The 17,586-nt window shown below is 40.2% G+C and overlaps 1 long non-coding RNA gene across 1 annotated transcript; it reads left to right on the top strand.

Moving 5' to 3' along the window:
• Positions 1-6,666: 6,666 nt before the first annotated feature.
• On the top strand, positions 6,667-15,806 carry LOC130255088 (uncharacterized). The gene is made up of 6 exons (XR_008840866.1): positions 6,667-6,917; positions 7,273-7,770; positions 8,466-8,560; positions 10,510-10,567; positions 10,720-10,819; positions 12,698-15,806. It is a non-coding gene; the product is annotated as an uncharacterized LOC130255088 (long non-coding RNA).
• The last annotated feature ends 1,780 nt before the right edge of the window (positions 15,807-17,586 follow it).

Raw genomic sequence — 17,586 nt, 5'->3', positions numbered from 1 at the left:
AGAGCCGGAATGAAATTGCAAAAGCCAACAATGCTGAATGAAGGGCCTGAAAAATTACCAGTGACAGACAGTGCCTGTAAACCAGAATTCACAGACCCCATTAAAATAGATTTACCTTTGCCATTACACCACATTCTGGTAGTTCTTCAAACCTGGGGTGTTTTGCCTCAATTGCTCCGTGATAAGCAAAATCTGATTGCTGCCACTTGGGAATGCTTTGCGAGATACCTTACCCAGCTCTTTAATTTTGTTGTTTGTTAGTGCTTCAGCTGGAATCTTGGATGGGGTGTGAACAGCACTTACTACTCGTGTAATAGCAGGGGATTTCATTGCAGCCCTTAGCTACAACTGAAATGAGACAAATTCAGTCTTGTAGTAAGATCCACATCCACATTTTCAAGACTGACAGTGAAGCAGCACTTCAATCAGTTGCCAAATATTGTCAAAGATTTTCTATTTTTTTCAAATCTTTTCGCCAGGACTGGTATTTTTTCTTCTTGGAACCTAGCTATAGTTTAGAGATCATCTTGCTCAAGAATGTGCTGCAACCCTTGGAGAAGGATCCACAGAGTTTGTACTAGGTCATAATGATCCCTCCTGGCTTTGCCAGAGATCCCCCCTCTACTTCCCTCACTTGTCACAGGGAGCTTCTATTCTAAAACCACGGCCAAGAACTGCAGCTCATTGGGAACTTATGCAAGGCTACAGCATCTCCATGTAGATTAGGAATGAAAGGAATTAATCTCATGGGATCTTATTTAAATCTTAATTGATTGGTATAATTCATAGGAAAAGTGTGCAGTTTGTGTTATTTCTTTTGTCTCTTTTAAAAGCTGCAGTATTGTGTTCTGAGTGGATTTTAACTCAAGATAGGATGTGACAATTTTCAGCAAGGGTTGAGGTCTCTCTAGATCCAAGAAGGAAGGAAGCAATATCGTGACAGACATTTATGCAAAACATGAAATACTGCTGTAGTGTTAAGGATTACTGAGTTACAGAAATTCTCCAGGAGGTGTCTTTTCCTTAGCTGTTCTTTAGCAATGCCTGTGAATGTCTGTAGACCAGGTACAGGAGGGTACAGCAATAACCTGTGATATTTCCTTAACCCTCAACAGACATACAAGACAGGCAGAAAGGGGAAATAATTTAGTCCAAAACTAGAAAATATTGAGTCAGGGAGAATGGTTTATTTTTCCTAGCTCATTCAACTTCCTTCACTTTCTTGTTCACTGTTTGGATAGAGCATTTTTTTCTTGTAGTATTTATTATGCAATACTATTTGCAGAGTAGGAATAGAGGGTTCTGTCCCAGGGAAGCCTGCAAGGGAAGGAAGGGCGGAGCTCTGACTGTACCTTCACAGTAAGATGGTGTGAGGCCACACTCAGCTGAGACATTTTTAAAGGAATTAGCTTCCTTCAAAGGAAGGAGTGTGGATATCTGTGTGGACTAATTTCTTCTGCTTCTGGCTCAGATCTCACCGAGGCAAATCTACACAATGCAGCTGAAGTTGTTTGCTGTTCTGTTCTCCTACTGAAGAACTTGCAAAATGGGAGAAAAAAAAAGAAAATAAAGCTCAAGTGCTAGTTGGGAGCCTTGTATATATTATTCTTGACAGAAGGAGAGATTTTTGAATTTATGTGTACTTTCTATAACAATAATGAAGGTTCTCATTGGTTTTGGAAGACTTAATTATAAGAAAGTTGAATTCAGTTCCTCAAAATATAACATTTATAAAGTTGCTGATTATTTTCAACTGCCCACGCAGTGCAGATTCCTGTAAATGATGCTCTTGTTCTACGTGCAGCTTTTTGACCTCTTGTTCTGTAAACTGAACTCAAAGGGAAGGTTTGTCCATCTTTGAATACAGCCCCACTGCTTTTTTTTAAAATATATTTTTAAGGTAGTGGACACATTGGAAGACATTCATTAAGCACATAAATATTTGTGGTGCATTTTTAAGAGCCAACATAATTTAGTTCCTAAAGAACTAGTTTCAATAGCACATAAACCTAGTTGCTTGCTTTTGGTTTGGGTTCTTTTAGTTTCAGTTTGATTTTTGTCTTTAGTCTCAGCAGAGTGAAGGGAAATTGGCAATTACATGCTGCTCTTCCTGGCTGATTCTTCTTTATTGAACTCCAGCTAAGGACAAAATGTGACTGTGTCAGGCTACTCCAAGCATGTGATACAGTGTGAATTACAGAGCGGATGCCAGAGGGCCGTGTCTTTCCCCTCTGCCTCAGAGAGGGAGACAGGAGGGAAAGGGTGACAGAGAGGGCTCGGCTCTCAAATCCTGCACTTCCTTACAGTTGTCAGGTTCCTGGGCTCCCCGAGAGGGACGGAAGGCACGCGTTTGTAGCCAGGCTGGAACAGGTGTAGCTGTGGAGTGTGCAGGGCACCGGGTAATGAGTCACGCTGCCGCATGCAGCCTTTGGCCGACTGGGAAGATGAATGAGTGGTATGCGGAGGGTGCCTGTGCATGCACAAGTGCATAAACGCCGAGCGGCGACGCAGGGAGCCGGCACACACAGGTCGTGACCTCGGCTGCCGGGGCTCTCACGGTTCTGGAGATCATCTGCAGCACCGTGTGCAGGGAACCTTTCCACAGATCCCGAGGAGAGCGGGCCGATTGCAATGGCCATTCTGTGTTCCCTCTCCTACGTTTGTTTTGGCACATGCAGTACCCTGTCACCGTTTGGCAAGAGCAGTTTTATTGTGAAGCCATGACTGATGTGATGCAATGAATGTTTCACAGGATATGTTTTACTTCTGACCTGGTATTAGACAATAGTTTTCCCTGAATGACATTTTATATTTAGAATCACTCTCACAGTGTTCAAGCTCTGAGTAATCATTGTTGCAGTTGCTGTCCTTCTGGTGAACAAAAAAAAAAAAAAAAAAAAAAAAAAGATAAATTCACGTTTTAAAGCAGTTATTAAGCCAATAAGTCTTTGCAAGAGTTATAGAAGCACACAATGGCTTAGGTTGGAAGGGCTGTCAAAGATCATCTAGTGATAATTCCCCTACCAATGACCAGGGACACCTTGCACTAGACCAGGTTACTCAAAGCCCTATTATTCAAATCAAAATGGGGAAATAAGAAAAAAAAACAAAGAACCCACAAGAATTTTGTATAGATAAATTAAATGTTCTTGGGAATTAAAAAAAAATTAAAATGAATAATTCAGAGAATATAAATATTTATTAGTGGTATGGTAGCTACTCCATGCTTCAAAATCTTTAACTGAGATACTTGGTCTTCTAGCTTCCATAAGAAATTATGGCAACTTACTGCAAAATTTACTCTTTAAACTAAACACTGCACTGAAGCATTGAAGGGACACATTAAAAATGAGTTAGCTTTCTACTGTTTTCACAACTACTGTATTTTGCTAGCTACTTTTTTAAAATCAAATGAGCTAATCTAATTAATGCTCCATAAGATGATGATAGGGCCAATTCTCATTGGCTCATTCTGTACTTCAGTGGATATTTCCAAAAATAGGCTTATGTGAAATTGCTGCATACTATAATAGGATTAGCAAAAAGGTAAATAGCTCTAAATACTGATATGTGATAATTCTGCCTCTACATCCTCAACATCCTAGTTGGGTGTTGAAAATGTAGTGATGTACGCTTCAGGCTCTGGTTTTCATATATAGTGAAGATATTAAAACCAAGAAGCATCAGAGGAACTATGTGAAGACCCTGAGACTTTTTAAAGTCTATTAATTCTGCACAAACCTGAGCTCTTACATCACGCAGAAGAACTAAAGCAATGGAAGTAATATAAAGTTTCAAGTGGGAGGATCCGTATGTCTATATGAAATACAGAAGGACAGTTTTTATTAAAGCATACTGTCAAATATATAGTCTACTAAGAAAAATACATACTTAGTAAAGAAAATATATCCCATCTTTTTGTTTTTCTGTTTTAGTTTGGTGATGATGTGCTGAATTACTGTGCAGCACCCTCAGATAGGAATTGTTTGTTCTCTACTGGATGTGGGAGGGAACTTGGTAGCTGCAGATGAGGAGAAGGCAGAAGTGCTTAACACCACCTTTGCCTCAGTCTTTAACGGGAAGACAGCTTGTCCTCAGGACAACTGTCCTCCTGGGCTGGTAGATGGTGCCAGGGAGCAGAATGTTCCTCCTGTTATCCAGGAGGAGGCAGTCAGAGAACTGCTGAGCTGCTTGGATGTTCATAAATCTATGGGACCTGATGGGATCCATCTCAGGGTGATGAGGGAGCTGGCAGATGAGCTTGCAAAGCCATTCTTGTAAGCCATCTTTACCAGCAGTCCAGGCTCACTGGGGAGGTTCTGGATGACTGGAAGCTGGCCAATGTGACACCCATTCACAGAAAGGGTGGGAAGGAGGATCCTGGGAACTGTAGGCCAGTTAGCCTGACCTCAGTACCCAGTAAGGTCATGGAACAGTTTATACTGACTGTCATCAAGCAGCACTTACAGGATGGCCAGGGCATCAGACCCAGCCAGCATGGGTTTAGGAGGGGTAGGTTGTGTTTGACCAACCTCTCCTCCTTTTAAGAGCAGGTGACCCACCTGCTGGATGAGGGAAAGGCTGTGGGTGTTGAGTACCTGGACTTCAGCAAGGCCTTTGGCACTGTCTCCCACAGCATTCCCTGGAAAAGCTGCAGCCCATGGCTTGGACAGGAGCACTCTTTGCTGGGTTTAGAACTGGCTGGATGCTGGGCCCAGAGAGTGCTGGGGAACGGTGCTGCATCCAGCTGGGGATCAGTCACCAGTGGTGTCCCTCAGGGGTCTGTGCTGGGGCCAGTCCTGTTCAATATTTTTGTTGATGACATGGATGAGGGCATTGAGTCTTTCATCAGTAAATTTGCAGACAACACTGAGCTGGGAGCGTGTGTTGATCTGTTGGAAGGGAGGAGGGCTCTGCAGAGAGACCTGGAATGGTTGGATGGATGGGCAGAGTCCAAAAGATGAAGTTTAGTAAGTCCAAGTGCAGAGTCCTGCATTTTGGTCACAATAACCCCCTGCAGTGCTATAGGCTGGGGATGGTGTGGCCGAACAGGGCCCAGGCAGGACCTGGGGGTGCTGGTCAACAGCTGGCTGGAATGAGCCAGCAGTGTCCCTGGTGGCCAAGAAGGCCAATGGCTCCTGGCCTGGATCAGGAATAGTGTGGCCAGCAGGAGCTGGGAGGTCATTCTTCCCCTGTACTCAGCACTGGTGAGGCCACACCTTGAGTGCCGTGTCCAGTTCTGGCCCCTCAGTTTAGGAAGGACTTTGAGATGGTTGAGCACGTCCAGAGGAGGCAACAAGGCTGGTGAGGGGCTTGGAACACAAATTGTGTGAGGAACAGCTGAGGGAGCTGGGGGTGTTTAGCCTGGAGAAAAGGAGACTCAGGAGTGACCTTACCACTCTGTGCAACTCCCTGAAAAGTGGTTGTAGCCAGGTGGGGTTGGTCTCTTTCTCCAGGCAGCAACTGACAGAATGAGAGGACACAGTCTTAAGCTACACTGAGGGAAATATCAGTTGGATATTAGGAAAAGGTTTTTTATGGAAAGTGTGATAAAGTACTGGAATGGTCTTCTGTGGAGGTGGTAGAGTCACCATCCCTGGGTGTGTTTAAAAAAAGATTGGATGTGGCACTCGGTGCCATGGTTCAATTGAGGTGTTAGGGCATGGGTTGGACTTGATGATCTTGAAAACCTCTTCCAACCTAGTCATTCTGTGATTCTGTGTGAACTGAGAGTTCAGTACTGATTATCATAAAGTGATCTAGTCATTAACCCTAGGTAATTAGATGCTGCCAGGAACTGTACATTTGTCTATGAACATCAAAGGATGTTTATGTATTATCTTTGTGAAACCTCTTGTGAAAATGTAATGGCTATGGCATTTTTTACAGATATGGAGGTGGGCCTAGAGCAGCTAAATTACAGGCCAATGGTCACATAGCAAGTGCTTAGCAGAGCAGAGGTAAAGCACAGCTTTCTCTGAGGTCCAAAGGCATTGCTTTCCTTGGCTGCTGCCTTTCTCAGGAATCAGTAACTGCATTCCTGTTGCCCTAAGAGAGGACAGGACTGAATAAACTGGTAATAAACTGGCAGAGGCAGGATTCCACAGGGTAAGTAGATCTAGCCTCACACAGATTCTAAAGGATGATGTTTTTACCACTACCATCCTGATCCTGGCCATGCAGTTTCTTGCAGTTTTGCAAGGGGTCTGGTTTTTATTGGATCCTCTCTTGAGTCCTCTGAGCTCATTAATATGGCAGAAAACATACCCAGACAAAATAAAAGTGGATTGTTCTCTGCCAAGAAGCTGAATTGACTTACTTGCTGTAATGAGTGCCAGAGCTGGTGGAAAAACAGAGCTTACCACAGCAAGGAGCATGGGAAAGGTTAAGAACAAGTAGGAGATGATGTGGAGGATACTGGGGACAGCATGAAATATTCAGCAGCTGCAACCTCTTCGATTGCCTCAGCTGCTGACAGACCTTCAGCCTCTATATCATCAAATAAAATGTTAGCCATCTATTAGGAAATCCTGGAGAAGTTAATGGCTGTATTATTATCATGAAGACTAAACTGTACTAAACTGTCTGCTTTTGAGAACAACTTTAATACATCGATGTTTCCAATTTTACATCACAAAACAAGGGTACCTCTTGTAAAATTGATGGGAGAGCTCAGCTACACTGAGGTCTTTTGGAGATTCTTTAAGCTCCACTTATACTGGAAGGCAAAATGGTGTTAGTTATCTGCAGGTGAAGTCCTGGGGAACTCACAGATTATGTAAAGACAGCTGCTGAGAGAGACGTGTTTGCTTGGGCCTAGGAAGAGAAAACCTAGTGGATATCTCACTGCTGCCTATAAGTTTACTTAGTGTAGAGGAGATGGAGCTCTTGGAATGTCAGTGAGCATCTTTTTGTGGGTAAATCATCAATTTTTTGTATGCTTTTGTTATTAATGCTGTTTTACTGCTCATTTTCTTATCTCATTGCTGTGTCCAGTAAATCTCAACCTGTAGTCTCTGCCTCTTGTGTCTCTTGCTGGAGTGGAGGAGGGGAGTGTCTTGTGGTTTTCTTTACAGTGGGAATACTAAATTGAGGAATGATATTCCTAACCTATGATGGCTGGAAAATACCTCACCAGGGACACTGAAATGAACACCAGTCTTGCTGAGCTTCATAAAAGATGCCTTGCTGTGTTTGTACTCAGAATTGAATTGGATTTGAAATTAATCTGGGAGATATTGCATATATTTCTTTCTGTGTTTGCCAAAGTAGAACCTCAAAGCTGTGCTCATGGTGAAAGAAAGTAACAACACTGCTCTAGAAAGAAGAAACTCTCAGATGTAATCCTGAAATAAACTACCAGCAAAACACAGAGAGGAAGATAACTAAGCCATTAATGAAACTGCCCAAGAGAAGAAGGCTCTTCAGTAGTGAATGATAACTGAGTTTGTGAGAAACTCAAAAAACATCCTGAGGAAAGTATGAGAAAGCCATGACATATCTAATAGATATCAATAAGGTGAAAAGCCCAATTACCCAAATAGAAAGTGAATATATGGACTAATCTTCAAAGACTGAATTTGACATTTTGATGATTTTTTGTTTGCTTTCTGAGCATCTGCTGAGACCACATATTTTAAGCAATACTTAGGAAAGCTAATCTAAAGATTGCACTTTCCTGATGCACTGGTGGAGGAGCATGACACACAAAAAGAAGAGGCTTGTATGAAGCAGTGACCAGTTCAGCTCCTCCTGCTGCAGTCCTGGAAGGTGAGGATGAGCTGCTGACCATACTGTCCTGATCCAACACAGACACCAAGCCTGTGTCAGTCCTGGAGACCCAGGGCAATGCTGGGGTTAACACCTGCCTCTGTCAGACCCAGATGGTTTACAGCCAAACCTGCTGGGCAGGATGCTGGAGCAGAGGTGAAGATAAGGGGTGTCTTTCCCTGGGGTGACCATAAGGTAACACTTAGATGGGAGCATTGCAGGCAAAGCTGAGTGGTCAGGTTTGCATTCTGGATTCTAAAGCACAGACACTTTTGCAGCAGGAGGTATCTGTTACAGGCTTATATTTGTGACTTGAAGATTGCTCCACCTCTGCTATCACTTATGGCTGTTTCAGTAGGTTATTGTGGAGTTCTATACATTGTCACATTATGTTTAATTTATACACTGTCTGAACTGTTTCCCAACAGCAGGTTCCTGTTTTTCTTTAATATACCTCAAAACATAGTTTCCTGCTCAGGTTTCCTAAGGTGAGTTCCTGACAACTGTGGCACACTGCACTCATGTTATCCCCTCATATTTCACGGCCTCTGACATTTCAGTCTACCTATCAGTGATTTGTAAACAGAATGTATGTCAATCTTCATATTGCAGCTCCTTGTTATCAACTTCTAATTGCAATAATGCTCTTGCTCCATTTTCAGAAGACCTTACTCATAGCATTTGGTTCTTTCCAGGTTACACTGCTCTTCTGCAGGAACAGAAGCTCCTTAGGGGCAGAGTTAAGCTGGGGTGGAAACTGCTCCAGCTGCCTTATTTCTGAGTCATCCCTGTGAGTCCATTAACTTCTAGAAGCTGCATTGATTCTTCTATGCAGTTTAATAAGATTCTAATGACTAAAAAGATAATTTGTCCATATATACTCCTTTTTGAGGATCTTTGGACAAAAGATAATAGGGGCATAGATAAAATCATAAGGCTGCATATTCATATACACAACATCAGTGTAGCACTGGTAAAATTAATCTGTTTATTGGAGAAGTAGAAAAATTGTCTTTCTAGCAATGTAAGTTTCCTGTTATTCCAAGATAAATTTATATCTGTCTGTTCATTCTGTATGAAATTATATCTTTGGTATAACAATTCAAATAAATTAAATTACTAACTTTAGCCTCTATTACACATTGGTTTCTACAGAGAGTCAGCCTGAGGCAATACACTGCTCAGTGTTTCATATGCTATGTATATAGTTTATTTTTTCTGTTCTATGGAGAAATAATTATCTAGCTAATGAGCAAGACACTGCACAGTGAGTGCACCACAGCAAAATGCTTCAAAAATACTTTAGGAAAATTCTTGCTCCCCCTACAGTCAAAGAAAACTTTTGCAGTGAATTTAAGAAGGCAAGGAGATGTGCCTGTCTCCTGTAGACACCTAAAACGGGTCTGATGTGTGTGTTTGCTTTGCTTTGTCCGTGCTTACTTATGAAAGAAACAAGATAAAAAATTTAACATAAAAATGAGTTTCTTTCTGTAATCTTTGCTTACTGTTTTGTTTGCTGTACTTTTGTAAACTACATGAAAACAGTGAGTGAACAGAAAAGACCTGGATCCATGGTGTATTTTGTACAGACTTCTCAGATGGTAGAGCATGTGAGTCTGCTAAAATAGAAGAGAACTGAGGGTATTAGAAATCTTGGAGGCATATAAAATATAGAGAAATACAGTTCTATCAATTCACAATAAATACATGATGTAAACTTTGAAGATAAACGGTATGTACACTAAATAATTGTAATTAATACACATAGATATAATACATATGATTGAGTAAATGTCTTTATATATATATATATGTCATTAAAAACAGAGATAAAGTTTTGTATAATATAATAATTCCAGATATTACATTAAAATAACATCACAATATATATCCAATAGCATAAAGTAGTAAATGGCTTTCTTAAAGTTCAATGCCATTAGTTTCATAAAATAATTTAGGTTGGGAGGGAACTTTGACAGTCCCCCTATCATCCTCTTCTAAGGTTGAAAACACCTGTTTTTGCCTATACATTCAATTATGCTATGTCTTAAGTTATCAGAGGAAACAACATCTAAATAAAAGAATTTTTTCTATATCTTCTCTGCAAAGACTGATTCCTATTTTCTTTTTGCCTCTTCCTCTTTAAATTTTTTTAATAATTAGAAGCCTGATATAAAACACAGAGCTCTTCTGTGGCTGAAATGCTGTTTTCCTTATACACATCAGCAGAAGGTTTAACCTTTTAAAAATTTTGACAGCTGAGACAGTGTATGTAAAACAGGATGTCCCCTCCAGCAAAGTACATTTCTCCTGGGAGCTTTGTGGGCAGGAGAGGGAGAATTCAAGAATGGCACACTAGCTTTTGGCTATGTGAAAAGCCCTCATCAGGTAAACTTTAAACAGTCAGCCTCCTAAGGAAATCTGATATGTAATCACTCACTGAGGAAGAGGCTGTTGTGGAAGAAAGGTGAGAAGAGTGGATTCTCTATTTATTGCATAGTTGCTCTGCCCCTCATTTGTTGGTTCAAGTTCCCAGGCTGTTTTGATTATAGGGAATTTCACCGGCTGTGGAAAGTTCATTCTGCACTTTTACAAGCAATGTTCAGTTCATTTACCTCAGAAGGCAAAGAATGAGGAGCTGAGTTGTGTTCTGCTACAGAAACAGTTCAAAGGTGGAGTGTCCCTTTCTTAGCAAATGTTATAAATTAAGTCTTATCTCTTTAATTCAAATCTTAACAGGCCCAAATGTTCCTTCTCACCTTTGTGCCTTAAACATGCATGATGTCACCTGGAACAGGTCAGCCTAATAATATTCTGTGATCGTGGGCCTGAGGGCTGGAGAACTAAGGAAAAAAAAAAGAAAAAAAGTCAAATAATGATTCTTTCCAGTCTTCAGGTAAAACAAGTTCCCAATTCTCAAGTGGTTTCATATAAATACATTTTTTACAGGACAGGACAAAGCTCCTTCCCTCCTGCTCTACAAAGATACCCACTGTTCCTCATGTCAGGTTGATATTTATTGCACTAGAAACATTCCACTGTGTAAGAGGTATGTCCAAATCATAAGTAATTCAATTTAACACTTAAAACAGCAAAAGGGGTAACTATGCTTCTCCTCCCCTCCCCTGCCCTCCACAGCTGCCAGGGCTGTGAGTCAAGCTACTGTAGTTTGTCCTTTTCCCTGGGCTGCTCTAAGAACCCGCAGAGTTAGTGGGAAGTGCCCATCCAGTGCTGTGCAGAGCTGGTCACCCCTGCTCAGTTCATCCCAGAGGTCACATTGCTTGGCAGCAAAGCCAACAACAGAGTGGCTGAAGTTGTCTCCTCTCTGCCCTCTCCTTAGTCACAGCTGAAAGGCAGCAAGGCAGTGACCAAGCAGCCTCTGCTCTTTAGGAGAGCTGGTGCTTCACACTGAAGGCACAGCTGGGTCTGCAGAGAAGCTGTGGGATGTAACTGGGCATATGTGGAGTTATGGTCTCCAGAGTCCAGCTTTTTCTTTGGAATGACTTAAGGGATTCAAATGCTTCAGTAAAGAAAAGCCCAACCCTTCAGGGTAGTCATCACAGACCAGCACTGTTGACCTTATCAGAACTTTAGAGTTCCTCAGGGCTACCAGAGAACATTGTCAATAATATGCCCACTTTTCTCTGCAGTCTGTGGGTGCTAGACAACCTGCTTTGAAGCAGCCTTAATCCTGAATTTTGCCAAGATATAATAATGTAGGGTTCAAAGTACTGTTCTAGTAAAAGGCTAGATACAAATTTCCATGGAAATTGATTGCATCATGTATCACACATGGGTGAGTCAAGGATATTGTGAAATATTTCCCATTTACTGGTAATTGCAAATCCGTATCAAAATAGGAATTATGCTTTGTAAGTGTTCCTTATCATTGTATATGGTATGTATAATTATTTTACAGACCTCTTCTATGATTTTATTTTGCCCTCTGTGACTTAGCATGAATGGTTCTTGTGCTTAATGATGGTACAGACATCTGATAGTCACTATAATTCTTAGTGTTACAATTTCTGTGTTGGAAATAATGATGTTTGTGCAGCTTGATGTGATGTGAGGTAAAAAAAAAAAATGGCACAAATACTAAATGATTTATCTCATTCTTCTCTTTACCAAAAGCTTTTACAAGTCATAAAAGATGCCAACTACCTAACACAAAATGAAATATAAACAATTTAATGAAAAAAAAAAATAACCAGTTTTTCTTGATATTACAGCCTTACATTTTTTCAAAATTTCTGTAATGTCCAGAAAGATGCAAACATTCCTTAATACTGACTTAAGAGTCATCCACATTGTCCTGAACTATAACTTTTCTGCCTCTTACTAGTTTTCAGAAATTTCTCTGCTCTTTTGGAATTATTGATGCCAGCATTCATACCTTTCACTATGGAAATGTAATTATTTGACCTGTGGCCACTGTCTTTGGTGTTTTGCTTAGTGGTTACTGAAATCACTTGAATTTTTTCCCTTTTGTGTAATCAAATCAAAGAGATTGTCTTGTTTTCCTGAAAGTGTTATGTAAACCCATGCTTGATATTAAGTAATTTTACCAGTTGAGAAAGTTAGTCATGTAATATTTACAGATCTCCTTCAGAAACATGATTTTGGCAGTGTTGCCAATATAGCCCCAATTCTCAAATATCAAATGCTGCTTTGAGGAAGAAACCTTTCTTTACCTTTAGTTTCCATTTTCCTCCTTTGTGGTTATTCTGCTACCTCTTTTTCTGGTTTTATATCCAGCTTTTGTCTATTGTGTTATTGTGCTTACAGTCACACATTTGTGTATTTCATTGTATTGCATTCACACATCAATGCTCTTTTATGCTGCAGTAGAAAATATTTATGCTGCAGAGAAATATTTGTTGACTGTTGTAACAAATGATGTATTTTCTGCCTCCTTCCTATTTAGGATCACAGACCAGCTGAGGCAGGAAGGCACCTGTGAAGTTCTTCTGGTCCAAATATCTGCTCAAAGACAAGTCTGTGAAAGCAAGTTGTTCAGGACAGTGTCCATTTGATTTTGAGTGTCTTCAAGGCTGGAGCAGAGTGGAAGGATCAGCTCTCTCAAACTGCAGACAATGCTCTTCCTAATGCAGGACAAGATAATATTTGCCTTCTTTCTACAGTGACACACTTGTAATTTAAATTTTTAAATCTAAAATGCTCCCTCTTATTTCTAAATTGTTGTATTGTTTCTGTCCCAGTCCTCCTCAGTAGGTATATACATCTTCCATTAATCCCCTAAGTACCACTCCACATGTACACTTCTCATTAACTCACAGAGTTCCATCCTAAAGTAAATATGTTTGTTTTCTTCAGAAACCACACTGGATCAATTTTTCTGAAATTGTTTTCTTCTTATTCGTGTAACTAAATAACCTTCTCCTTCCAGTCTTCCAAGCAAAATCTTGGTTGTAGCCTCCATCTAAAAAAGCTTCCCTGGTTCTCCATGCCTAATTGCTCAATTTCATGTTTTTCTGCCCTTTTCCAGCAATCACCTCTTTCAAAAAAATCAACTCAGTGGTCCTTTGCTTTCAATCTGCTTTTCAGAAAGTTTTCCATTAAAACATTCCTCCCTCTCACTTCCTTTGGCAGGTCTTATGTCCCTGGATAATGCTCAGCAGCAGCAAGCTATGCTCAGCATCATTTCTTAGCAGATGGAAGCAGTGATTTGTCCACACTTTTTCCAGACCCTCACATTCTCTGCTTTTCCTGTTTTTCTTTACTTATGGCATGGTTGTCCAGGATTACATAATTCAAAAAACCCCCCGTGGGCAGTGACAGCTTCTGGTTTGCACGGACCAAACTTCAGGAGGGTTTTCTCCCATTGTTTTGTTAAAAGTACTCAGCAGATCAATTGCTTATTCTGTTACTAATTCCAGACAAAATTTTCAAATTAATATTAGTGACATAGACTTTAAAATAGCTGTAAAAGTTGACCACTGGAAAGATGAAAGAGAAAGAAAGTGAGGAATGTAGAAATCAGAATCAAATGAAGAGCCAGTACTTGAGGAAAAAACCCCATGAAAATCACAGGATGGCTCTACCTAGAAATTACAGACATGTGCCAATACAGCTAAAGAAACCAGACTGTGGTAACACTTTTTAGATTTCTGCAATTTTTTGTGGTATTTTGATATACTAACAAAAAGAATTCCTTTCTTAGTAGCTTGACCTTTCAATTTTATTGTTACACAGATGCATAGAGACCCCTAAAAACCAAAGCCCTCATCTATTGCTCAGTCCTGTTTTACAGATAAAAGCTCTTTGCCTGATGGTAAAGCCTGACCACTACTGAGTAGTTGTCAAAGAACCAAAAAGTGCATTAGCAGCTGGGCATGTGATTTATTTTTAACAAAGACCCAATGCAAGCACTGGAATTAGGGTATGTATCATATGACAGGATTTTGTACAGGTAGGCAGTCTTTCAGATGAGCTTTGTTCTTCTTGGAAATGACACTTGAAACTTTTATAATATGATTAACAAGTTCTTCCTTAGGAAGATCCTGTTTTATCCTAGAGGGTGTGTCTAGCCACAGTGGGAATATGGCAGAAAGCCAGGAAGGAAACTGCAAATACTGTAAGTGCACTTGTCCTGCAGAGATGAATAGTCTTCCTTATCCTCAAGGTGCAGCCAGGTGAAGGAACAAGCTCCTCCTCTTATCAGCTGGGATTTGCTGAGGCTTAGAGTTTATTAGATCTGGAGACCTGCTAAGAAGGGAGTCATGAGCTCACCCAGAGGCAAGAAAGCAGGAAAAGATTCTTGTGAAAAGAAAGTCAAGCTCTGTCAAAATTGGTAAAAACACTTCAGTTCTGCTGCCCTCTCCCTAGGATGGTGTGGGCTGCTGGAATCTCTGCTTTAGGCACTGCATCTGTAAAAAGACTCCTTCAATAAAAGGTGGAGGCAGCAAAAATATTTCCTTCCCAACCTACTGGTTAGTTTTATCAGTAATGCAATGGTATGCCTTTTTATCTGATAGGTAGGATGAAATTAGCTTCTACTTAATTAAGTGAGCATGTGTGAATAATCATTTCAGACTAATGAAGCCAGGAATGCAGTGTAACATCCCAGGGGTTTCCTATGGTAGCAAGTGATCTGACATAGTCAGGAACTCAAGCTCATTTTCATTCTGCAAGAGATGCCTTAGATTCAGGGATTTGGGGTAGCTGCTTTATTTGTGTGAGACCTGAGTTACTAATTTTGATCACTTCTATTTGCTATGCACACTCAGGTTTATAATTTTTTTTTTTTACGTTGCTGAAATTATTTATGTGAATTTCAATCATTTAAAGAAGTTTTTAATGTATGAAAATCATTAAATAAATCTAAAACTGAGATAAATCACCAAACCTTCAGTGTATATGGACATATTTTGAAAATTTAAATGCGTAGAGAGGAATGATATATCTTGAGCAAAAATCACCCTCTCCCTCCCCAAAAAAGGTAATTGCTAAACTTCTCTAAAAATCAGCTTTTAAAGGAATGATGAGACCTACCAGAGCACAAATTCTGTGAAAGGATTTGAACTATTGTGTGCATCCTGGGAAGCTTGAGAAATGACCCCAAAAGACTGTCTAACAAGATCTGGAAGGTGCAAACATGAGAGTTTTAGGTGCTGATAACGCCTTTTGCTGAGCTGGGTGGTGAGCTGGGGAATAATATGGTTCAGTGCTTGAGGAGCAGTTGTGGTTTGCACTCTTCCCAGTGTGCTGAGAGCCAGGCAGCCTCAGCTGCTGAGCAGCCTCTCTGCTGCTGACTGAAATGCATCAGACCCTGGAGTGTTTCAGTCAGCAGCACAGAGCAGGACATGCACAGTATCCGTGGTGTGCATCAGGATTTCAGTAAATCTATTTCTATGCATCTGCACACTGTAGACCACCTTTTCTGCATGTTGTTATTTGAGGGTGCTAAAAAGTAGGTGGCATTTAGATTTAGATATTCTTGTTGTTGGTTTAAAACCATCCATTTCTAAGTTATCACGGTACAAGTTAGGAGACAAAAAAAAAAAAAAAGAAAAGGTAAGAGAATAAAAAAAAAAAAGAGAGAAGTTTTTGGCTTCTGGCCAGATACAGACAATGGAAAGAGGGCAGCTTGCCCAGCCTGCTGCCTTCTGATGCTTTGCAGGCTGTTCCTGATTCATGCTCTGCAGTGCTTAAAGGCTTATGTGCCCATGTGTGGTTATACATGTGGTTATGCATGGAAACCTCAGGACAGTGTCTGCCATCAGTGGGATCACTTGTACAATAGTGTGCTTTGTTCAGGATACATCAGTGCATTATTTGTGACCATTAAAAAAAAAAGGATATGGGCAGAACAGTTTGACCACTAAAGGTAAACAAGCAGTTATGAATGAAGAGAGGTTGAGACTGAAGGGAGAGATTTCTGGACTGTGACAAGATCAGTCTCTTAGTTCATGTAAATTAGTGAGAGAAGAAAAGAACATGAACTGAAAAGACTTCACTAATTGGCTACTTGGTACTACAAAAGGCTAGTGCTGGGAATGTAATGTAGATCAGCTTCAATATGCTGTATCCAATAGTGTTATCTCTTCCTAAAGCAAACTCCCTTTGGCCTTGGAGATTTTATCAGAGGGTGCAATGTTCTTGCTTATAATTTTCTCCTGTCAAAGGCCTTGCTTTTGTTTCCTTGATTTATACATAGATTGAACCTGTAGAGATGTCTGCATATGACTATTTATGTGATCCACAAAGGAATAAATTGTATATTTAATGGACTAGAAGGAGCACAAAAAGCAGCAAATGTTCGCTATTATTACCCTGTTTGTACTTGAAGTACAACTGCCTCTGTAGTTAACTAAAAGATTTAGTGGTCACTTTTGTGTGATGAAACAATGGCTTCATTTTGAAGTATCATACTGTGGGTGCAGAACTTGATGGATATAACTTCATGGAAGGTGCTGTGCTCCTTGAGTTCCTGGAGTTAAGGCTTTGGGCCCCAAGGACAGCCAGGCTTCTTGTTGCTGCATGGGCAATCACTGGCCATGGACAGCTGGAAACAGCAAATGTGGGTGGGCATCAAAATTCCTTCACCTTTTCTAGAATGGCAGGGCTCTCTGTGCATCCATGGTCTTTATTTTTTTCCTCCTTGGAAATGTGTGGCTAAGAGAACAATGTCACAACCATGTTTTTTCCACACAACAGGTAAAGGGCTGGAGTAATTAATCCAGGAGACTCCCTTTGGCCTGAGATATCTCATAAACAGACTTGCCTGGCACTCATTTGGGAGATGGGAATCCTCACATTTTACCTAGAAAAATTCTACTGATCTATTTTCTATTAACAGCAATGAAGGAAGAGGAAAGATAACTGTGTATGATGGATGTTCTTCTCGGTTAAAAGACTGCTGATTTACTTAAATAGTTGAATATACTGGTGAAATTAATGCATTGAAAACTGGGTTTTCAGCTCAAATCAAGTTAAACTTCCACATATACCGGAAAGCAGAAATGTATCTGATTTTGCTGCTGTAAGGAATATAAATCATTCATGATTGCTTTTTATGATGGAGTACTGGATAACATGCTTATCTCCTTCCCATAAAATCTTTCCTTCCAAAGATCAAAAGGTTTAAAAATATCTCCTTTGTCCTATTGCACAAAATACTTATAAACTAGTTCATAATCTTAAGGTGGTGTCTTTAATCTTTTCAATTTCAAAATTTGTGGTTAAAGGAATAGATATACCAAATAAGAATAGAGCTAAAATAGTTTGATAACCAGGAAGAGCTTATTGTGTACATACCTGCTTGAGTATATGTACAGGGAAATTGATTTATTT

This window comes from Oenanthe melanoleuca, chromosome 1 (genome assembly GCF_029582105.1).
Source record: "Oenanthe melanoleuca isolate GR-GAL-2019-014 chromosome 1, OMel1.0, whole genome shotgun sequence".
NCBI classification, from domain to species: domain Eukaryota; kingdom Metazoa; phylum Chordata; class Aves; order Passeriformes; family Muscicapidae; genus Oenanthe; species Oenanthe melanoleuca.
The sequence above is the reverse complement of the archived record's forward strand: the minus strand, read 5'-3'. Positions and strand labels throughout refer to the sequence as shown.